A 24,873-nucleotide genomic window follows, 5' to 3' on the forward strand; every position below is an offset into this window, starting at 1 on the left:
TCTGCATACAGCCTTTAAGAAGTCAGTCTAATTTAACGTTTGTTCCTTGAAAAGTTTGCGCTGTTTTCTTTCTTACTTGCACACTGTTGCCTTCTGAACATGTGTCAGAGGCATTTGAACGTGCACACAAGATTACTGTGTTCATTAATGTAAACAAGTTTTAATGTTTGCTCATCCAGGAAAAGTCACACCTCAGCGTCACGTCGCCGCCTCGTTATATTTACGTTTTAATAAGAAATTCTACTCTTCAGTGTTGTGTTAATTATTCCCTGTGGTATCGGGATGGTATTGAAAAATCAGTATTTTTCAAGAAATTTCAGTAAAATGTTTTTTTTTTCTTTTTTAAACCTATTTTGATAATTGATCAGGAAAGTTATTAAAGAAAAACATCAAACAGCTTCTCAAATATTGGATTTTCTACTTTTCGCTGTTTGACAGAACTGCAAACAGAAAATCTTTGCGTTTTGGCTTTTTCAGCATTTCCTCATCGATTAATGTAAAAAATAATGCACAGATTAATCAATAATGAATCTTTAGTGTGAGTGTGAGATCTGATCCTGGTGCTGTTTGTCATCGTAGCTGCAGTCACTGTGCCGGATGAATCTCCGGCTGTAAAACCTGCAACAATCACAAAAACACACATTGATTCCTTAAAAGCCGAGGGCATCAATTTAAGCATCTTAACTTGTCAGCGGCCAGCACCTCAATAAACAAACTCCATTAAACCCAAATCGAGCACATTTACATTCCAGCAAACAGCTTGCAATTACCCGTTTAGATGGAATACGATGGCAATTAATACAGCAATCTTCCTTAATGCCCCACCAAGGGAATTTGTAAACATCAATTATAAGAAATAAGAGAGCCTCTCAGATCGACAGCCTCGTGCTCTGCAGCAGTCACAGCATGATATTACCAATGAAAAATGAGAAATCCCACTGGAAGCTAATGTCACGTCTCCAAATCAACCACCACCTCCGTCAAATCTGAAAACCAGCTGAACCAATGCAGCAAAAGCAGCCTGCCTCTTCCCAGCCGGTCCGCTCTGCTGTCAATGAGACCGATCAGACTGCTCCTTCTATATTATGGCAACAGCTGCTGGTCAATAACCACACACTGCATCAACTGCACCCATAAACCACCAGCCTTTGTGGTCAATAGAGTCAGTCTTCGACATCGTCTTCACTGCCCTGAGGGGGATGAGACAAGTGGACTGAAAGCCTGGACAGGAAACACTCAATAGTCTGTTGTATTGCTGCAACAAACGATTGATTAATCTGTCAATTATATTCTGCATTAATGGTCGTGTCTATAAAAAGTTAGAAATTAGGGGAAAATGTCCATCATAATGTCCCAGAGGCCAAAATTAGGTTGAAAAACCAAATATGTTATGTTTATTATCACATATATGAGAAAGAAAAGCATCAAATCTTCACATTTGAGAGGCTGAAAACTCCAAATACTCAGAGAGACTTACACAATTAACGGTTTATTGAAATAACTTCCACATTAATTTTGGTGATTGACTTATCAATTAATTGACTCTTGGTTCAGCTCCAGTCTGCTGCAACACGGACTGATGGGCGACGCAGCTTCCAGTCAGCTGACAGATGCTGATAATTTATCAAATGAGCAGAGTGTGAAGGTTTGCTGCTCGTCTCGAGTTCAACACCTTTGGGTTTTACTGTTCAGCTTCAGCACTGTGAGCCTGTGACGCAACCTTTTCTCATTTTGACGTTTCTCAGACCAAACGATGAGTCGATCAATTGAGAAACTAAACCGGAGATTGGTGGAACTCATCGGCAGCTGAAGCTCTAATTCCACTTTAAAAAGCAGAAGTGGAGAAAGTGGATCAAAGCCCGTTCGTGAGCCCGCGCTCACAGGCAGGTTTGCAAACTTTTGTTTACAAGCCGCTGGTCAACGCTCACAACAAAGCCAACTTTTCTGCTACGGTTCAGACGGAAACTAACAAAGCGCAGGTCTGACTGCACCCTGAGCGAACTGATAGCATCTACAATCCACCGTAAGGAAGCGGCACTAATAGCATAAGTTGAATGGAATAAGATAAAAGTCAACAACAGCTGCGACTGAGGAAGCCACAGTTAATGTCATAATCCTCCTTTTTGAGCTGAAGCTAACTAACCTTTACGAAGGGTTACCCCAGGGTGAAGCTTTCGACAGCTTATTGACATCTCACACTCACACGCTAGAATGTGTGTGTGTGTGCGCACACTAAGGTCTGACTGAGTCACCGTATATCGACTGCACACTCTGAACATCAAGAAGGGGAATAAAGAATAATCCCAAAGCCCAGGAGTTCACTTAAAGTAATTACCGTGTTGCACATGCAGATGAGACTGTTGAACAAGTGAGACGAGAAGTTCAAAAGCTCCAAGAAATGTGAAACCCTGCTTCAATGTGGTCGAGACTGAACTTTTTAGAGTGTTAAACTGATCAAGACACTTGGTTAGTCGTACTGAAAATTACATTTTAGGTGTTATTGTTCAACACTTGCATAGTTAAAATAAGTGCAGAAGTACAGGTAAAAAATGCAAAGAAGCAGCGGAAAATTTATTTACATTATGAAAAGTTTCTAAGAGTCGTCATTATTGTTCCAAATCAAATGTTTTGACACGACGGCATTTCAAGGTCTCTGTTTGTACGAACTCAACGAACCAGAGGAATCCATCAAACGAACATTTTCCTCCATGATATCTGATAGAAAACTGACCACAGCATGTTTTTACAAAGAAAGATGAAGATTACTGGCCTGTCTAGTTGTATAATGATGGAATTGTGAATTAACAAGAGAACATCTAAACTATGAAGGTAACTTTGTATTCTTATATCTCACTTTAAAGGCAAATGTACAGATTTGAAGAGTAAATGTGAACCAGAGATTAAGAATCAATCCAATGCTAATAAGCAACATGTAAATTGGCACCAAAAGCACGCCGACATGGCAAGAAAGAAAAAGTTCTGGAGTCTTAAAGATTGATGGGCGAATATTCAGAACATACGATGACATCCTCACGAGGTCCGAGCCAAACCGGAGGTGAAATGATGTGCATGATGGGATGACTTTGGAGGAGGAAGCTTCAACGCTGCAGCAGTTTAGCTCATGAAATAAAGACTTGAATTTCACAACACAAGGTCTGTGTTAATAACCAAAGCCTTCCATCCAAATTCAGCTCCTGTCTCACTTTTGTAAACTTGGCACGAAACGAGCTGCCGGCACAGTCGACGACGCACAAAAACATTTGATATCAGAGAATTTTCTTCATCTGGCATCAACTCGCACCGACTTATTCAGTCTTATCTGAAAATATAAGAGGATCAGCAGCCAGAGACACTTCAAATTAGAGAAGAATTCGTGACTGATGTATCAGTGAACTCTTGGCCATCCAGCTGAGTGATGCTGGGAGTGAGTGAACTTTTCTGACAGTGGTAAACGACCTCGCCTTGCCTTGTGGATTTTGGCAGCAGTTTGTTAAAAAAAAAAAAAGAAAAAAGACATGGCTGCAGACCTGTTAGTGTTAAACAGGGAGAATAACTATGGAGATGTGTAAGTTCTTCAGAGTTCAGCCGCGCTTCACTTCCGATGCGTTCGGTTTGTGTTTCGTGCTATTTTTAGCTTTGTTTTTTGTCTGTGCATAAGCATGCTGTGTAACGTGTGTGTATGCAGTGTAGTTTCTGACAGAACACAGCAAATTCCCAGCTAGACCCAAAAGCTTTGCATACATCACCACCAGCTGATCTCCAGAGACCCGTCTTTCTAATCAACAAAGCCTTTCTCTTGAGATCACCTCTGGAATGGCACCAGAAAAAGCCGAGGTGAACCCCTCGCAGTCTTTGCTTGCGGTGGACCTCATTTTCTCCCACCTCCTCTGGTCCCTGTATCCCTGTAACTTTGAAGTCCAGCCAGCAAAGGGCTTTGAAAAAGCCTGCAATCTCCCCACCATGACCAGGCAGAGGATTAGCCAAGCCCTGCAGGACCGAGTGGAAAGAGGACGGAAGAGGGCTGGAGGAGGAGTAGCGCCATTTCCACAAGGGCCGTGTATGTGCGAGCAGCTCTCCCTCCGGCCAGAGCTGTGGGGGATTAACAAGCTACTGAGGAGGCAGAGAACAGACCTCCAGCCCCTTTTTCTTCAGTTCCAAAGAAACCAATTTACAGCCGAGAACTGGGGGGGGGGGGGGGGGGGGGCTAATTCTCCACATAACCTCCCCCTGTTTCAACCCAGGATCTCTGTTGTGTCACTCACGAAATCTGCTTTTGTGAGACATTTTCGGGATTCCCAAGTCGAGGAAGCACGCGTGTAAAGAGGTCTCAATCGTCGATACGGGAGCTTGGCTGCCTCCAAAGGAACATTTCGGTTGGGAAAATAAGCGGTTAGGCTGCTAATCTCGCCATCAGACTCGATACGATCAGTCACGGTGGAAGTCACCCTGGGAAGTTTGTTTTCCCTCGTGAGCCAAAACAAGAGCGATTATTCCTCTTTCATCCGCTCGGCGCTCCAATATTTGCTGACACTTTGGGCTGTAAATATTTCATAAATGTTCTGTTCTCAGTACGTATTCACGCCATGCGCATTATAAAAGCAGGCGATAATGTGATTGTCAAGCGTCTAAATGTGTCAGTGGAATGATTAATGCAAGGAAGTATTGTTTGAAGCCAACAGGCGCGGAGAAAAGGCCTTTCTGAGCGGCTCCTTTTACAGAGAGTGAGTGAATTCAGGGAGGTTATCAAGCAGTCACCAGTTAGGGCAGACTATTGAGCGAACTGCGGGCGTCTCATTGAAGTGCAACCCAGTCACAAAATCTACAGCATCTCGGGATGCAATGCGACAGCACAATCAATAAGTAATAGCAACTTAGCTTACCAGTGAGGAACAGGAACAATAGGCCTTGATTTTTAAAAAACACTGCTACACTGCTGCCTCCCCATCAGTGCTTTTCGAGTAATGGGGTCTTTTGTCTTATCTGTGACTGAAAGGAGCTTGAGGACTTTGCCCTTCATCCCTTTGTTGTTACAGAGTCTCTTGTGGAAATGGAAGATTGGCCCATAGGCGTGGGTGTGCGAGGAAGAGCTAGGCGGCCGTGCAAGCACATCAGACTTGAGCGGTCTTAATAAAGCTTCCCTCTATCCACCCCAGAGATCTCCTCACCCCAATTATACGCCTGACACCTCTACCCTCCTCCATCTCCTCTTATTTCTCACAGCCGCCCCCCTCCCGCTTGCACCATCCAGTTCCCAGCTCTGATCATGCCTCTCCCTCTGCTGGGCTCAAAGCCCCAGAGGTCTGCACGATATCGGGCTGCCGGTGGCGTTTGCTTCAGTCTGCATTAAGAATGTATCTCTGCCAGTATTGACAGAAGATCGCTACCGTTCAGCCACTGACTGTGTAAACTTCACCAACTTAAAAAAAAAAAAAAAAAAGCAGTCGCACTTCTTTCAATAATCCGCCACTCATTTTGTGATGTTTACTCAGGATATCACCTGATGGAATTTATATCTCTGCAACACATCTGCGAGCCGTCAATGTCACATTATCCAATAAATCAATAAACACACAGTGAGGTGCGAACCTGCGGGAGCTTAAACATCCTGAAATGATCAGAAGATCATTTCAGGATGTGAGACTGAACGCATGCCATTCACGTTCACTGAAAAGTGAAAAAAAAAATGGTGAATTGATCAATAAGTCGATTGACAGAAAAATAATCTCTCACAATTTTATTAACTGATTACTGTTTTGGTCATTTTATAAACACAAATCAAGATTCAAATCATTTTCGGACACCAGCTTATTAACTGATTATTCTAGAATGTGATCATCAGATTGATTGATAATTAAAATAGTCAATGGAAACGAGCCCCGCCCTGCTTAGGTAAAGTTGCACAGACAGGAAGCTGAATAATCTGACCTCCCTTCAACAACAAATTCTCAAACTTTGCAGGGTTTAAAGAACTTTCTCCAGTTAATAACAGCTTCGTGAGTCCATGAATCTCATGTTTACAAGCTGCGGTTCACTTGCAATTGAACAGTGTGAGCCAAAACAAACCAAATTAGAACACGTCTGAAATGGTTAACTTCTCTGATGAGGTACAAAGCAAAGAGAATCAACCGCATGCGTGATCACACTGATGCAACACGCCAACATCCACTGGCATACTAACAAGTCTAACAACAGAGCAGCTCAACAGAAGCAAATTACAAAACACCGGCGCCGTCGCTCTGCTGTACTGTCACTAGTTTGAGACATTTTTTTTGCTGGTTTTACCTTCAGATGCTTTCAAGGTCACAGCAGGCCTGCATCTGGCCAGCCATCTGTTTCCAGCCATCCCATGAGGCGTCCTGTCATCGGCGCTCCTTGGCCCTGTCCTCTACTGTCCGCATTCGAGCTCGCTGGGGAAATGGCCGGCCAGACACAATAGCCCCTCAGTGATTCTACAGGTTTCTGATCGCACTTCTGCATTTGTTCCTGCTTCCACTTCCTGACAGACTCAAAACAGAGGTCACAGCGCTGGAAAACCTCAACCTGGTGTGTACGCGTCATTAGTCGTCACCGATCACTCACTGTCGGCGGCGGTAAAGTTTATTTATGGAGCCTAAAACCACAAGTTTGTCTTGAACTTTACAATGTGGGCAGCATGACACCCTACAGGTGTGACATGCAACATGCAGCACATAGACAAGACGTGGCAGAGGGATTCTAATGTTGAGAAACAGAAAGACACAAGACTGCTGAGCTACAGGTAGGGGAAGGCAATATCACAGTATGTTCTTTGTTTCTGGTGTGCAGCCTCGAGCCAAAAACATCACGCAGGTGAGGCTGGGACTTTCTAAAAAGGTAGTGGTCAGGTGCTAGACCGCAAGAAGCACACGTCCAAGAAGAAGCTACGAAAATGGCGGACACGGCCCCAAAAAACACGAAAATATAGCAAGGCCGAGACCAGGCAGAGAAGGCTTCAACCTGCAGCACTGGCCTGCTCTCTGTTGGACGGGTAGGTGAGTAAAACTTGATATGTTTTGATTGACAACGTAAGACAACCTCAGAAATGTCACCAGATTCTTCAGCTGTCATAAATTGAGCCTCGTCAGCTTCAAACCACAGAAAAGAGCTCAGACAGAAACACAAGTATAGAAAAGTCTCACATGCAGTAACCACGGCTGATCCAACTGTGGTAGAAAACAGTGAGTCCGTGCAAGATCCCATTTCATCTTGTAGAAAAGTGCTTCAGAAAATCTGCTTCCAGGGCCTTTAAAGTGGTAATCAACAGTATAACACTGCATAACGAGCAGTGAGCACGACGCTGTCAACAAGTTTGTCCTTGGTTTGAGGAAAACTCTTCATGAAAGTGTCTCAGATATTTAAAAAGCTAATTCCTGACATTTGATTAAAATGAGTAGATAAGTAAATGAGTGGAGGATATCCAATCTAAAAAGCCGCTTCAGCAGCAGTATTTCCTCAGAGTGTCCATTAATTAAGGAGACCTTACTCTGTCACATTACATCCAGTTCAATCTAAACACTGCGTGTAAAGATCAGTCAACAGAGACTCCGAGTCTGTTTCAACTTTTAATCACACTGGATCCACTTAAGGAAGAAACAGCATTTGTACTGTACCTTAGCTTTCAAACAGCGATCCACCGAGCAGGTGAGTACAGCGGGATGATACGGGCGGGTTAAGACAGCAGCTGTCAGTGTATCTGCGAAGGAAGAATAAGAGATCACTATTACATCTGTGTCTGTCTGTGACATAATGCAGGACAGCTGACAGCGACGCAACCGCAGCCTCGAAGAGCAGTCAGAGAAATCACGTCGTCTTTCTTCAGAGAGCCCAAACTATGAATAACAATGACAGACTATTACACACGTTTAATACTGGATATGCAATTCACTGTCACCACCAAACAATTTGCTTTGAACTCTGGGGAAGAGACATGGCTGGTGATGTTTGTATGACAACAGGTTGCTTTTGCAATAAGTGAACAAAATCTTTTGACAAATCTCAGAGCTCAAACTAGCCAAATCTGACGATGGCATCTCCGCTCGCAATCTGCTCCGGCAATCTGCTCCCAGGAAAATGTCCTCACCTTGCCAGAGCGCAAACTTAAACCAAGCTTCACACAATATCACAAAAAAGCATTTCATCTGCAAACTGATGTGACAAAGAAGTGGATTTCTGAGTAAGTGACAAGCACACTGGGCTTGATAAGCACTTCTCTGTGCTTTTGAACAAGCTGAGACCTGAACATATAGTAAATGCATTTAATTTCCTGCTCCATACAGTCGCTGCTGATAAGTTTTAAATTGAACATTAAGCATAAAAAGCAATCACGGGTTCAATTTCATGCACAATCAAAGCAGGGTTTCTGTGCCAAATTCAAATTGTGAAAGACATCACAATGAGCAATCAGACTTTTTGGGGAATTTCAGGAATTCATTAACCTGACCGCTGTTCTGGAAAATCTCAGCGTTTGCAACTTTCTGTGCAGCTTCTCCACACCTGAACCTGACGAGACCGCGCTTGGCCATGATGATTTATGAAGCTTCGCTTGCTCTGAAATGCAATGACCTAGTTGGATCTTGACCTGCACAACGACTAATTCTGACAAACGGTGATGATGGAGGTTTTGACCTCAAACTGAGCACATTTCAAGCAGTGGAGCCCAGGAAGACTTGCAGAGGCAGCATCCTCTGGATTAGCGAGCACACCAGCTGGCAGCCACATGCTGATGATGGTTCAGTTAAGGTTACGGCAAAGCCAGCTCGCCCGCTTAGTTTTCTCCTCCGTGCTCTCGAGTTCTCTTTGTTTTGACAGAAGGACCACAAGCCCAGGATGGAAAGTACGACTGCTGTGTTGTATATCAATAACAGCCTATCCTGGGTAGCGTGATACCATTGGGCATATGGTCATTATTTTCCTGTTGCAGGGCTACAGAGTGAAATGTTGATGGACATGGGTCTGCGCTCACCATTTGCAGGGACTGACAGAACTAAAAGTACTGCCTGGGAAAAGCACAAAACATCAAAAAGTCAGATAAGGGCTTGTGGAAAACAAATAGCAGCGCAGGCTCAAAGGTTCCAGACTATCTCTGGGGCACTTAAAGTTCCCAGACCACAAATTGCCCCTAAATGCATCTTGATTAATTTAGCAGAGTGTGTTTGTGCTTTACAGCACAACCAAGAAGCATTTCAGTAAATCAGCTGGCCATCTGCTAGAGTCATGCCAACATGGCTTCCATCATTATCTGCTCGTAATTTAGCAGGTAGAGGGCAGGAAACAGGAACGACTGGCCAACCCTGCAAGTCAGCACCATTGTTTGGTGACTGGTGCCAACACAGAAAATCTAAACTCCCATCAGAGGTGCCAAACAACACAAGCTACATTTTGAATTATGCACAAACAGCACAACAAGTCTCGACCAAAGAAATTACTGACAGGAGGTTTTTATTTAACAGTGCTGAGTTTCTGTGAAGAGCATGAAAATGGAGAAATGATTCCCTGACCAGCCCGGGCTCGAACTCCACTCCTGACAACATGCATAAACACGATCCTTCAACGCAACGACTGCTAATCTGCAGCTTGGAACCACAACTGAGAGCGTAATCAAACCAGCGCTTGGCCTCTGAACCGCTGCCCCGGATGTTTGCTTCGCTTGTTTTCTTGCTTGGGCTCTCGAGCTCTTCGACTACGTCACCTGCAGAATTGTTTATGGAGGCAGTGACTCTTCAAACCTCACACTTGTGGAATGACTATTGATTCGGTAAATGGATACAAGACGGAGGAATAGGAGACGATACCACCTCCTCTCTGGTTATGTCAGCTCCCATTAACAATGCAAGAATAGGCAACATGTGTTTAGAGGAATGCAGGGGAGGAGTGATGAGGCCTGTGTGGAGAAGCACTTGTTGATGCCTGCTGATTTCAATATACTAAAAAGTACCAGCTGGGTGGGATTTACATGGAAAATAGTGGGCTGGAGGGAGAGACATCCTTTAAGGAAAAAAAAAAAAAAAATCCCATGCACTCTCATGCAAACCTCCCCACCCTGTTAATACTACCCTGACAGCATCAACTGAGCCCACCGCAGGAAGCAAGATTTTGTCGCTTATCAGCCCAGATCAAAACTCCAGGGAGCCTGATCCGGTCTGAGGATCTGCACCAGAAGCTTCTTGGGATCATCCAAAGCTCAAGACCATGACAATAAACCAGTCAGCCACTTGACAAAAACTTTTAATTACTTCTTCTTCTTTCCTAGCGAGCATTGTTTAAAGAATCCGTCCTGTGACCACGAGAAAATTACCATGTCGCGATGGCTCTGTTTTCTGTCTGACTCACAGGAAGTAAAGCTGTTGGCATAAGCCTCCCATTGGCCGACTATTTCAGTCCTTCCCTTCCACCATCTGTGTGACTTGTTACCATTTATTGCTTTGTAAAACAACGGAAAGCTTCAAGATAGCAACCTACACGCTGAAAACGTCGAGATTCGGATCGTACAATAAAGCAGGTCTGTTTGGTTCTTTTGCAGGGATTTGGCCATTTTAATGCCGGGGTTCAACTTCTCACATGCTAATGTTCCACCAAAACAAGCTCCCTCGACATTAACATAAGCAATCAGAGTGTTTTTTCTCCTCCACCAGCCAGACCTTTCTCCAGCACTGGCCCGGCGTCAAAGCGAAGTGTGGCGGTAGGTCTGGCAACGCGAGACTACTTCCCTGCTGCTCGCTTGAGATACAGGAACCGAAAGAGCTTTTTTTAAATGATTACTTTTTCTTCTTTGTTCAATCAGTTTAATGGACACCCGTGACTTATATCAATCTGTAGCCAAGGAGAAAAACCAAACCAGTCTCAGGCTTCTTTGTTGGCTTGACAACAAGCGATACTGAATGCTGCAGGGGTACGGCCTAAAATAGATGGAGTGCTGGAAAGTAAGATTTTAAAGCTTAAAGGCTGAAATCAACAGCTTGATCAACCAAACACATGCAAGTTTGGCTATTATATGGATTTAATGCAAGTCAGCCTGGATCAGAGCTCCATTTAATATCAGATTCTTAAATCTCTTTATTCAGGGGCTTAGCGAGAGGACACGATGTTCCTGTGAAGTTTGGTGCTTCTTCAAGCAGAAACGAGTCGGCTTCAAATATCACCGTCACCCTGAAAGGGAAAGCGCCCGTTTGAGTGTGATGATGACTTCTCGGTTTCAGACTTATTTGTGACCTTTTTCTATTTCACTTGAGGAGACGGGAGACATTTAAATGGCATCATGCCATTGCAGATACTGCACAAGGAGGAACTTTCTATTCATAATTACAGTTGTCCTCTGGAAATTCATCAAAATTAGACTAAAGCCCTAGACTGCTGCTCAAATATCATGTCAGCATTTCTGAAAAAAGTCAAACCTCTGAGCACTACTGGGGGAAAAACACCTGTTAAAAGGTAGAAGCTTATTGTCCGAAAGCAAAACAATGACCCAGAAAGCTTCAGTTCAATGCTGCATACAGTTTTATGGGAGGACGTAGCAATAAATATTACTGTCAAGGTTAAAAGCAGTGACTTGCTGCATATTGTCTTTTATCTGCTTTTTTTAAACCCATTTTATTGAAATTCTATATTTTTAAATCACCTCGGATTTCTATAATTTGGCTTTTTGTGTTTTTCAGTCTGCTATTGTTTTACTGTCTCTTTTTCAGTTGTCTTATTTCTGGACTTTAATGGAAAATTCCGTTTTATCACTGCTCTGAGCCTTTTTCATAGTCTTCTCTGTCATATCTATCCGATACAATCCTACTGTATTCAACAAAGTAATACGATCTAGCAAGACAGCAACAAACGCTGTAATAAAGTCAGACAGGGCAAGAAACAGACGATCAAAAAGGTTTCCTGTCCCTCTTCAGCTGCACTATCAAAAAAAAAAAAAAGAAAAAAGGTAAAAACAAACAAAAAACACGGCTGTAAACAAACAGTTTTTATTATTATTATAATTTTTGCCCTGTCAGGCTTATTTTCAGCATGGTCACTGTTAACTTAGTTAACATGCAGACTAGAAAAAAGGTGAATTTCCCTTTGGCCTGTTCGTCACCTGGAGAGCACGATGATGACTGACAGAACCGTCAGTGGCCACCGCGGACGAGCATTTTCAACAACAGCTAATAAATCTTGCATAGAAACTGGGGAGTGCAGCCAGTGATCATCTGGTAAACAGACCCCCCCCCCCCCCCCCTTCCTCCACTCAGCTGTCCATTAAAGGAAAACATGTGGTCCAGGGTCTCGTTTCAGGGAAAGTGAAAACACCCCCCCTCTGAGGCATCCAGTCGAGCAGAGGAGTCGGGCATGCTGTGACTCGGACCGTCATTCCCTCCTACACGTCCCCACATGGGGTAGGGCTAAGTGGCTTGACCCCCTCCCTGCCATCACCGGGCAGGGCCCCCTCCCTTGACGCCCGCTCGAGAAAATCAATCAGTATTCAGGTCATGCCAAGGGGACGCCCCCCTTAACACATGACCTCTGACCCCAGCAGGGTTCTCCTCAGAGAGCGTGACGGGGATTTGTCTGTGCTGCCAGTGTCTGCTCCATGTCCGATGCTAACAAACTCCTCGTGTTGAGGAGGAGGAGGGGAGGAGCGCGGCCTGCCCCCGTCCACCTCTGACACAATAAATCCAGCTGAGGAGTTCAAGGTGGCCTGACCTGCATCCGACCCCGTCTCTGGAAACACAGCAACAAGCTCCAGCTGAGCCCTCCTCTCCTCCCCCACCCCCCAAACGCCCCAGAGCTGAGGGGAGAAACGGAGGAGGCCCTCCGGTTTGGTGGGAGCCGCCGGCGCGCAAACCAACACATTTATTCACTCATATTTCACATCACCCAAGTCTGTGACATCCGAACAGTTGGGAAGCCTTGTTTCTGTCACGGGAGGTGCATGGGGGGGGCAGAATTAGCATAGCATAATTACACTGGGGAAAGATCCAGACTCCAAGGAGCAAGACATAACCCATAATTTGCCATTGTGCTCCCTATGCAATTGACAGTCGGTCTATGATATTGGAGATAAATGTCGGAATTCAGGCTGTTAGTTTAACTGATGGTGCATTCAGTGCGATAATAACCACGGTCTTGCACACAGTGAATCTGATGAGCAGTCCCGCAATAGCTCTTCACCGCTTTCCCTCCCCTCCGCGGGGTATTATCATGCTAATCTAAAAGAGGAGATGAAAAAATACATTTCAGTCAATGAGGAAGTATAATAGGAAGCGGGGACCTCTGGAACGGCGAGGAGACAAAAGAGGGTATATTCACCCGGCGCCGCCTGAGCGAAGCAGGGGTGACAAATGGACACAGACGTTATGCTGGCTGGTTAATTAAAAGAACACAGCCTAATTAAAAAGACCTTCCTGGTGAATGGACCGCCTCGACGCAGGAGCTGACCTGTGTCTCCTGCACATGTTGGACACAGAGCCGTCCGTCTCGCTCTTTCCTACGCGCTGAGCTTCCACATGAGAGGGGCTTCGAGCGGCGAGCAGCAAACACTGAAGTGGAGGACGCCGCGGGAAGCGCGCCAGATCATGGCGGGGGTGCCGGTGCTTGTTAAATGACTCATGATTTCCATTAGACTGTCAATGAGACTCGCACAAGAGATTTGATTAAATATAATTCTGCATCTCTTGCACGAAACTTTTTTTTCTCATATTTTTGAGACGGATTATTCCGTAAGTACGGATTCGGAAATTGGAAAATCAAGGTCGGTCAGGATTTCATCTGATAATGTGAAATTTACAGGTTATTCATAATTACTTCTACATATCCGAGCTTGATGTCGAGGCTTAGATCCATAAAGGCCGTCAAAGAGTGACCGTTCATTGATAACAAATGGAAATCAAGTTTATTAGTGACCACAGCTTTGTTTTTTCACTGCATTTTACTGCTCTCTGTCATTCCAGTGAAGCAGATATCTTAACTTTAACGAGTGACATGTTAAAGGAAGTGACAGTTTGACTTGGTGCTGGACTCTTAAACCTCTTTTTACAAAGATTTGAGCCACACATGAACGGGTTCGTGAACCTAGCTGGACTGAATTGATGCGTCACAAAGCACAAAAAAGTTGGTCCTTGCAAAACTTTTGCCGCATCACCTGCCAACACTGTGAAGGCCACGTATAACTCACTACTTAATATTTACATGCACCACAGACCAGCTGGACTCGGGCTGCTGCTGCCTTACTCTGAGGGGGATCTGACACACTGAGCCAGGCTGCAACACTGCAGGAGGGAGGAGGGATTGTCCATGCAGCAGGACGGGGCAACCAATGGAAGACGGTAACAGGCGTAGTTATATTTTTATGAATGGAATGACAATGCACAGTGGAAGCTACTGCTTCTACCACAACACTGCTAAAGCAAACACACGCAGGGGTCCATAAAAGGTGCATTTTGCTTATTTTACCTTGCAAGCCTCATGATGCGTGAAGAAATTATGGCTGTTGTCTTTGCACAGTTGTAAAATCCTGCCTTAAAGGAGCACAAACAGCTGTGCAGTGTCTTTGTGTCCATTGGCCTTCACACTGGGCTTTTGGCGCCTGTAGCAGCAGGCCTGCACCGGTGCTGACTGCCTGTGTTTGGCTGGAGGGCTACTGTCGGCCTCAGACATGCCCTGAGAGTGAAAGTGTGTGTGATGCCCTCTCATTCCTTTCACCCAGCCGCCTGTCATCGAGTTGTGACATTAAAGCAGCGGCGTGGTTTGGCGGTGGGCGCTTTGTTTACCCCGAGCTGGTTTTCATGCCGCCAGTCACCAGAAGCCGTCCCTCAGGGAGAGACGACGGAGGCCGGGAGGAAACGCAGGAACATAATGAAGAGAGATCAAACAGCAGATGAGGATGCGTTCGCTGGACCGGGGAAGTGGCTCTTGTGACTGAGTGGGAGGTGTTTTGTTGTGTTTGTGTCTCTCTTTTGGCGGAAATAAGTTAACAACCTCACAGTAAATTAATGAAAATGTTTTCCAGCCTGAAGCAGTCATCCACATCACCGCGGGCGCACACACATACACAGACAGCGCTGCACAATTATGGCTGAATTTACCATCAGCGATTACTCTGAGGATCACACTTTGACTCGACTCCAACAACTTGACCCTTTTCATCTGCAGAAGACGCTCAACATACTGCAGGAGCATGCTGCAGAACTGCCAGTACTGATAATCACATATGGAAATCTGTACCGTCGCACACAGAGACGGGCCTGTATGCTCAAACATGCATCATCGTTTCCATCTGCTTTCTGTCTGACCACGCTGACAGAGCGTAACCATCCATATCCATCACCAGAAAAGGACGTATTCATTCATTTCTAAAAACAACAGATGTGCGACAACTGGCAGGCTGAGGTAACAGTTTGTTTACAACATGCATCATCGCCCTCGAGGTTTTTTACATATGTTATCTTCAGCACTCAAACAATTAACTAGCAATAGATTCATCCATGGACATGAAATAAGTCATTAGTCATTTGTTATTCTGTGAAGATTTGATGCTTCTCTCTGATTTTTACAACTATTTTTCACCATTTTTTGACAGATTAATCAAAAAAATAACGTGGAAATTAGTCAATAAACACAGCAAAACAGTTCAGTTTGTGCCGTGCGTACATTTCAGTTAAAAAAGGAAAACATTTTAAATATCCGATATATATATATATCAACGCTGAACCCTTCAAGACGGGCTCATGATGCGTCTGTGAAGAGCCAATTATATTTTCTCTCACACACACAGCTGCAGCAGAGTCAACACATGGTTAATAAGCTCTCTCTATCTGTCTCAATGAGAAGAGTTCAGGGCGCTGTAGGGGAGGAGGAGGTGTGTTTTACTCACCCTGGACCGCTGCCCGGTTTGGATTCATATGACACTAACTGAAACCCCCCGATAAACCCCCGCGCTCTCCCCCCAAAGGCCGGTTTAAAAATAGCCTCGATTCGATGGAAACAAGCCCGGAGTTCTGAGAAACGGTGGAAAATGACCAAGCTAAGTGTAGGCGAGCCGACTTATCTTCCACCGTGTCCAAGCCAAACGCTCACTGCACATATGGTGACCACTAAAATATATACAAATAATAGTGTGAGCCTTAAAGTATAGATTTTAAACAGCCAGCATCCACCAAAGCACTTTCCACACACAGACGCAGCGATTCAGGTTAAATCTTAAAAGCGCTGCATGTTCTATATTTAACACCTTCCAGATTTAAGCACAAAGGTATGCAGATCGGGGTTTGTGGAAAATCGACGACAATTCCTATCTGCAGAGCACAGGGAGGGCGCGGGCGCAGGGAGTCGGATCAAGAGCCCGAGGGGGGAGGAGGAGAGCTGGGAATCCAATCTGAGCTTCATAAACCGTCAGTGAACCTTTCACCCGAAATCGGTGGAGTTTAACTTCTCGCCGTCCGTTCAAAGCGTCGGCCGGCTCTTCAAGGAACGAGGTCAAACGCTCCTGCTATTTTTAGAGAGTTTGTAAATTAGATGCAGCTCGGCCCCCCGCTGAAGGCACGCATGTCCCATCACGCTCAAGAGAGGAGAGCCCTGAAAAAGGTCGCTTACCTTCTCTGAACGCTTAAATGAATTAAATATGTGCACACCTGTCACCTCTGAGCGCGTGCGGAGCGGGGATGGGCTACGATGGGGCATCGCTGCGTGAAGGCAGCAACTTTGGATGAAGAGGACAGGAAAAAAAAAAAGGGCTTATCTTAGGTTTTTAATTTCCTGCTTCATTTCACGTTTCAGGACCATAAAAATTCTCATTTCGAAAAACTGCAATAAGCAACAATGAGACATGATCATAACTCAGAATTACTTCTATAGTATCCAAGCAGCGGACCCCCTCCCTCCTGCAGTCAGCCTAATTGCTTTAGCCAAGATGTGACAAGCCAGACAATTGCTGTGTGAGGATTTTTAAAAAAAAGACACCAAAAAAAGTCTGATCAGATTTTCAGTCTGTGCCAAAAACTCTTCACCCACAGTGCTTTGCATCACCTCGTGTTGTGTAAATCTGCTCTGTGGCGTCACAGACGAGGATGTGTTTCCAACGTCAACACGTCTGTGCAGGACGACGTGTTCAGAGCAGAGCGTCTGTCAAATGAAAATCAGAATCAAATACCACTGCCAAACTTTGTTTTTACACTTTCACTGTAAACTGTACATGGCAGAGGTCAAGACGGGGCTGCAGCTAGTGATTAATCCGTCAATCACTGGACTAATCGCTCGATCTAAGAGGCTATTAATTCCTGTAGATTGACTGCTCGATGAAATCACCTGATTGTTTCATCTTCACGTCAGTCGAAATGTAATTATCAGACTGCACTTAGCTCTAGAAATCTGTCATCTGTCGGTTTCACAGACAAACAATCGATCAAAAAGTGCTGACATATCAATTAATAATGAAAACAATCACGACCCGCAGCTCCGACTCGTCCAAACTCGTCGTTCGGCGTCACGTTCACACCACCTTCAGTCTCTACAGACAGCCCTCACAAGATTACCTGCATTAAAACGACATAAAAAAAGTTTTCTTATCTTAAAACTGCACAAAGCGGGAGCTTAGGCGTGCAGCTGACTCCTGAATCGAACCTAAATTAAAACAGTCTGGCAGAGAAGTTCGTCCAAGCCGCCGCCTGCGCTTAAACAACAGACTAACGAACAGCCTAAAAACAGAATCGAGCCAAAATAGACACGGCTGACGGCGAATTCTCAGGCGTCAACAGCCAACTTAAATCAAGCCAACCTGCTTCTCCATCATGTCTGGCTCACTTATTTTCTCCCAGTTTCATCACTCCATCACTTGTGAGATTCCAGCGTGTCACCGAAGGCAGGATATGTGTTGCCTTCAGAGTACTCAGATCTTTTACTTTCAAAGCAGCGATACCACAGTGTAAAAATACTCTCAGACTTACAAGTAAGTAAGTCCTGCATTCAAACTCTTTCTTGAGCAAAACATTCGCACAAAATATCACTGAAAGTCCCAAAAGTAAAGTTCCATTTTAGAATAACATTTATTATATTGCTGGACTATAATGATTATGGTTAATCAATAATAATCTGAATCTGCAAAGGAGCAAAAAGTACAATATTTGCCTCCAAAATATTGTGGAGTACTAGCACTACTACCTCAAAATTGAGCAGTACTTGTGTAAATGTACTTAGTTACATTCCACCTCTTGCTGTTTTATTGATACGTGATGTTTTTTGGGGCGATGAGACGCTCCCGTTCACCACGTCAGAGCGAGGTGGTGAGAGGACGTCTGGTCGGTCCCTCCTGGGAAATAACCTCTGGCACAAAGATGGATGGTTACATTTCCTGCAGCAACAACAGCCGTTTGTTTGGAGGAAACGGGAGAGTAACTGGGCTGTTAGTACGAGCTGTGATAGCCACCATGGCTGAGCAGGCGAAGGAAATAACTCCACTAACCGAAAGGAAAACTTCACAAATTGAAAATCCAAAGAAAAGGACGTGACGGCGCCGCCCACACCACTTGATTGAGAGCCAATCTCGAGGAAACGAAGCACCCACATCAGCAAACACTGCTGCAGCAGAGGTGGGCAATATGTACCGATGTGTACTGTGATGAGCGTGCACAGCGTGCATTTTATAGATAAGAGCAAGATGAACAAAAAGATAATAGAAAACAAATCAAAGTACTTAATCACACTGATGCCAAAGTGTTGATTTGCAACACTGCAAACGACGAGCTGACGGCGGTCATTCCTCATAATTGAAATCAAACAAGCTTGAAATCAAATTGCGACTGATGCACCTTACAGCTGCGCTCAGGTGAGGCGTCTGCCGTCCCCTCAGCTTTTCATTTATCAAGGACGAGCGAGCAAACAAAGAAATCATGGCTGCCTCTTCTGCTCCGAGTGGAGAAGCAGACCCGCCCAGGTGCATGCTGGTCTTATACCTGTCGACATACACGAACACGAGGCGCCCACAGAGCCGTCGGCTGAACACAGCGTGACCTCGACACAGCGATTAGGGCTGGACGCGTTCGCTCCCAAAGCTAAGATTAGTTTACACATTTAGCTTCATCCTGTTAGCATCATTCATGGCTTTTTCCTGCATCCTCATCTGCACTTACCGACACCCCCCCCCCCCCAGCTGCAGTATCTTCAATACAAGTCGTTATCTCTGTCCGGATAACGACTCAGGACAAGTTGGGTAAAATTAATTAACTAAAATCAATTTATCGAGCGTACACACGTCTGATGCTAAGCTTTGCAATCAGTTTCAGTAAATTCTTGTTTTATTTCAGTTAAAGATTCAGCAAAATCTCTGGAGATTATTCAATATTTTTAGATTTCCTGCTGAAAACACAAACTTTCGCAGTAGCTTCTCATTCCTGCCAGCGAGCAGGACAGGAGACGGGGAAGTCAGGGGGGTGATTTGCTCCACTTTCAGCCTGGCTGGCTAATCAATGATGCGGGAGGCCTGCCCTCATTATGAAATGATTAAGAGATCATTTGGAGCAACAAACCAATGTACTTTCGCCCCCCGCCCCAGCCCACCCAACTCAGAGTTCAACAATCAATAGCCGGTACGTATGGCCAGGCGCTATTTACAGGGACACTCATCCTTATTTCAGTGGCTTCCTCCCATTAAACACAGGCGCGAGGACAATCGAAGTGGATTTCGAGGGGGGGGTGGCGAGAGGGAAAGTGCTGTGATGTCTGTATTATCTTAATCTTTTAGGAGTTAATATTATGCTACTGAGCGCTAAGGTTTTTAAAATAAACAGGATTGTGGGGATTGTGGGTGACGCAGCTGAATGGGAGTTTTGGAGGATCTTTGCGCTTAGTCATCAGCTAATAATCCTTTAAAACGGTGAAAATCCGTGCACATATGAAGCCGCATTAGCTACTTCCTCGCATGAAATATGCATGAAAAAATGACAAGGATTCGTTTTTGGATGATTCATATTCTTCCCTTTCAAGAGATCCTTTTTGTTGTGCATGCAGCTTCCAAGCCGCCCTGTGGGTAGCATGCGCAGCCAACGAGTGTGTGTGTGTGTGTGTGTGTGTGTGTGTGTGCGTGCGCCTATGATGCTACAGAGCGAGCAGCTACCCTCTTCTTCATCATCTAAAGGGCAACTAATACAGGAGTGACGGAGACGAGAAGCATGAATCTACAAGTATTACGAGCAGAAACATGGCTTCACACAGACATGAAACAAAGGAGCGAAAGTCCTGAAAACATGCAGCGACTGAGGTTTCCAACAAAGCTTCTTTCATGAGACACAAGACCCTCTCCGGCCAAAAAATATAAATCTGAGGCAATTTGCTGACACTGAGAGCTACAGGTTATATTTCTCCCTCTAATTGCTGGACTCCATCCACTGCGCTTCACCAAGCGTAACCGGGCAGCCATGCGGCGTTCCTGCTGCGCCGCTTGTGGCCGAGGCGGGTTGGCGAGCGGAGCCCAGGCCCGTGTTCGACAAGGGGTTAACGTTTCTGAAGAGCGGCTCGACAAAACCACAGGAAGACAGCCAGTCTGGACGGACGGGCCGAGGCCTGTCACTTGTCCAGTTTGTGGTCTGCCGCCTCCCGCCATCTTTTTCTTCTTCTCCCTCTCCTTCCCTCTAGCCTTTCACTGAACTCAAAGCTTTTCCTCCCAAAATTTACACACTCATCAGCTCGGCTATAATTTCCAGGCCTGCGCTAACCACACGGGGACCACAGGAGGGAAGCCGCTGCACGCCTGTTTTTGGGATCAGAAGTAATTCAAAGCCTGCCAACGGTTCAAGCGTAATAGCCGATGATTGGACTAATGGGAGAAAAGGTTGTCGGCACTGAAAACATCCACTGTATTCACCTTTACCTCCAGAAGGCTGCAACAATAATAGGGGAACAGATGTAAGTAAATTGGCAGTATAACTTTATGTCTGTGCCACGGGCAATCTGTAAATTAACTTTAAATGCAATTTAGGCAAATTTACCTCGGAGAAACTGTGCACCGAATCAGCAAAAATACAAGGGAAAACTTTTCTTCCGAGCACATTAAAGAAGTTATTTCTGCTCAGCTGGAAGAACAACTGAAGACTTTTGAGAAAAAAAAAAAAAAAAAAAAAAAAAACATCCAGTCAGGACAGTGATGGAGGACCCACTTCAGCCGAGCGAGGGCCGAGTCTGCCTGCTGCTCTTAACCTGTGCATTTGTAACGCTTGGCGCTACATGTTAATGTGATTTCTTGCTAGCTGTGGCCAAACGGGGCCAGGCCTGGAGGCCAAGGCCCGGTGGTCTCAGCAGATAGCCTGGACCGGCCTGTGCTGTGTCAGCCCTGGATTATGGATGACAAGGAGCCTGCGGGGCTGACAGGTAATAATTCACTCCCCAGGGGTCCCACACCCTTCACTGGACACAACACAACCAGGCGGGGAAGGCTGGGGGCGGAGGGGAGGGACGCGGTCTTGGAGCTCACATCCTCATAACCCGCCCGCTTCGCCTTTTTTCACGATCCACCTCAAGAAAACCGGGTTCTTATTGGCTGCCCAGTTGCCACGGGTAACCAGCCATTATCAAAATGAAATATGAGGTGCCGCGGACCGGTGCCTCTCTCAGGTGCAGGGCCAAACAAAGTCCCATATGTCGCGGATGAGGGGCTGAGATTAACTGTTGCTTCCTGAAGCACGGCGCTGCACCGGCCGTTCTTCAGACGTCGGCAGTCGCACGACGCCGCCATGTGCTCGAGGTCTGAGACACTTCAGACAAATCGCTGCTGTCGAGGTGCCACAACAATGGCCCAAAAAATATTACCCAATGCTCTCAAGTTCTGCTGAGCCTGAAATGGGGGGAAATGACCGTGAGTGTTGCAATCCAGCCACTTGAAGTTGGCCTGAGGATCTCATGTGTCGCGTCTTCATGTTTCCCGCTGAAATCCAGTTTTTTCCATCTCCAAACTGCGGAAAAACTGTGTGCACATGAGTGTGTGCGTGACTGTTATATGCAGCTATGTTCTGATATTGAGCACTTTATCTCAATGATGTAAATGGAAATAGGCCTGCTGAATGTCCCCCAAGGGCCACAGTCCTCAGCCCCTGGTTAGGAGCCTATTTCAACCATCATTACCCTGAGGACCCATTAGGAAGATGCCATCTGCACACGCGGGGGCCCCTCCGTCGAGGCCTCTTGTCATTTCACACTAAAAGCAAGTGCCGAAATGGAAATCGGAAATAAAATTACAAACTGGGCTAAATGCACCATTAACCATGCTAACTGAGCGACGGGCCTATCAGGGCCTGGAAATGAGAGCTGGACGAAGAGCGAGCAATTTTCAGCGGTGACGAGGAAATGAATGCTCTGCTGGTACTTTGCACTCGCTCACATTTAGGACTGTAACTCACCCGTCAGCAGAATGTGACTTTCCTAATGGTGCTGTGTAAAAACAACAGAGAGGAGTTGATTGTTTGTGAGCGTGGGAGACCGCCACAAACGGGGGCTGAATATAGATTTGTATGCACTATATATAGTGTAAGTAGGAGTGCAGGCAGACACGGTGGTGAGCATCAGTCTCAGACACGGGAGCATCTCTCCTGCAGGGCAGCAGCACCTCTCCTTGTCAGCAGACCGGTGACATGTCAAATAAAATAACCTGAAACCACATTGCGATGTCCTCTGAGCAGCGCAGAGTGCTAAGTCACTGTACAACTGCGGTAGGAAACCGCAAGCCATCAGCGGCCTCCCCGCGCTGTGAGATCACTGCAGCAGCTGAGACGTGCAGGGACGGGGGAAAGGCAGGGAGAAATCACAAGACCCGACCACACAGCCTCCACTTAGACATCTGACTGGAACAAGGAGTGCATGATGTTTTCTCCACAACAGCCGAGACAAGAAGCACATTCTGAACGAGCCCAGAGCTGCTGTTCGATCGACACAACGCAAGCCTAAAGCTGAGCGTTCATTTTTAAAATGCCTGCAAAACTTTTGCAAGGTTAGGGACTGATGAGAGGAGAGTAAAAAGGTCTAACACGCCTCGGAGTCATGCACGGTATCGCCTTGCAACGGGCCAAGATCGAAAAAGTAGTGCAGCCCGTCTCTGTTTGTGCATAGAGGAGATTTATTTATTGTTGAAATGTTCTTAGCCTCAACTGAAACTGAACACCCACTGAGGGGCGATGAGAGGGCTAATGCACAACAGGCTGAGACAAATCATGGTCCCACTTCAGCAGAGGATGGCTCAAGAGCAGCTCCGAGCACCTATTCCAACATAAATAACCACCGGCGGCTCCTGGGGGCCTTATGGGAGAAAAACACAGGTTTCTAATCTCTTTGTGCATCGGCTGCTGCTGCTGCTGGGAGCCTGCGTGCAAAGGCAGAAACCTGTTAGAACAATGAGCTCATCGTTTTCCCTCCGAGTTTGGCATCAACACCAAACTGCGGAAGAAGTAAGCATTATTTAGCAGGTAAAATCCACGCCAAGTGAAGGGGCCAGTGCGTCCTTTACGTCCAACGCGCACGCAAATGCTGTTTTCTCCTCCAGGCACTCACGGGATCAATTTGATTTCATGTCATCTGCCAGTGAGAGAATTGCTTTTCTTCGCACAAACAGGTCTTGGCTGAGTAGATGTGGCCTGTTTCCGTTGGAAAATAAACCAGGCTATCCAAATTCAATTAGCGTCTCAGGGTGAGACGCCACTCAAACAGACGCGTTATCAGCCGCTAATGCGCGATAAGTTGCGGAGGACTCTTGCAGCAAGTCAACGGAGAGCGGAAACATGATTTGAGTGCTGTAGGTCTGAGGTTTAGAATTACACAAAGCACATAAAAACATGCGAATTCGTGTCCAAACCCGGGCGCAGCGCGGAGGACAGCAGCAGCAGCAGCTTGCTAAATCAGTGTAACGTTCACGTTCAGCCGAGGAGAAGCAAAACAAGCGGCTTCTCCGGACCGCAAACGCAACTTGGGCAGAGTGAAGGAATAGTTCAGGCTTATTAAAATGTTGTTTTTAACGGATTTAAATTAACGGGGAGGTCTGAACGGCCTTCACACGGTGAAATAACCTCTCCGCCGTGGCAAACTTGGAGCATCAGACTCCTAATGAGCAAAGTAAGCGCAGCTGCAGCAGCATCGTTAAAGTCCTCAACTAGCAAGCGAGCCGCTTCTTACCTTTTTTTGTTTCCTTCGTGGGTCCAGTGTGAAAAAATAACCGCCGTGGTCTCTCAGAGCGGACACCGTAGCACACACGAAGCGGTGAAGAAGGCAGAGTTGTTAGTTTAAGCTAGTTTTCTTCGTCAAACGGTTAGTAATCCCAGAGCGCCAGAGCAGCGAAAAGGCGCCCCTCACTACTGTGACAGACTGGAGCTAGACTGAAATCACAACACTTCGGCAGCCGCTCAAGCCACGCCCCCGCGCGGGAGTGTGACTGGCGTTTCGTCCAATCATGGAGCGATGTTCGGATCATGTCATTTTCGATTGGTTAATTGTTGGGTTTTTGCGTTGCGCCCCGCCCCGTTCGGCTCACTTTTCTCCCAGATGTTGAATGCCAGAATATCAGGGCGCGTGTACCTGTAGCCAGCCAATCAGAGCGCAGAACAGGGGATTTAAACACACATACGTTGACTTTCTTGGAGGAGCTACTTAAAGTACATTAACCACATTATTCTACTGCAAATTATATTGTATTACCATATCAGTAAGTGTGTGGTATCATTTACTTGTATACTAATATTTCAGATTTTTTCACTTTCAGTTCAGTACTCAGTACATGGAGTTACAAAAAACCCTACCTTAAAGTAATTTATACAAATAATTTATAAATCTGGCTATTCATATTTTCAATTATTGCTCCTTAATCTTTCTAATGAAGGTTGCTTTTTTTTTTTTTATCTTATTGTACCCTTATTGTTA

The 24,873-nt window shown here is 45.6% G+C and overlaps 1 protein-coding gene across 3 annotated transcripts in view; it reads right to left on the reverse strand.

The window, feature by feature from the left end:
* The window catches only part of sema6cb (semaphorin 6Cb), a 142,546-nt gene extending 118,156 nt beyond the window's left edge, over positions 1-24,390 (reverse strand). For all 3 annotated transcript variants that reach the window (XM_076736563.1, XM_076736562.1, XM_076736561.1), the window contains exons 1-2: positions 24,133-24,390; positions 7,629-7,711 (exon numbers count right to left, since the gene is read on the reverse strand). The gene's annotated coding sequence lies outside the window, so the exon portion shown is untranslated. The remainder of the gene's footprint in view (positions 1-7,628; positions 7,712-24,132) is intronic.
* Positions 24,391-24,873: the final 483 nt, after the last annotated feature.

The sequence above is a fragment of the Chaetodon auriga genome, chromosome 8 (genome assembly GCF_051107435.1).
Source record: "Chaetodon auriga isolate fChaAug3 chromosome 8, fChaAug3.hap1, whole genome shotgun sequence".
Taxonomy (NCBI): domain Eukaryota; kingdom Metazoa; phylum Chordata; class Actinopteri; order Chaetodontiformes; family Chaetodontidae; genus Chaetodon; species Chaetodon auriga.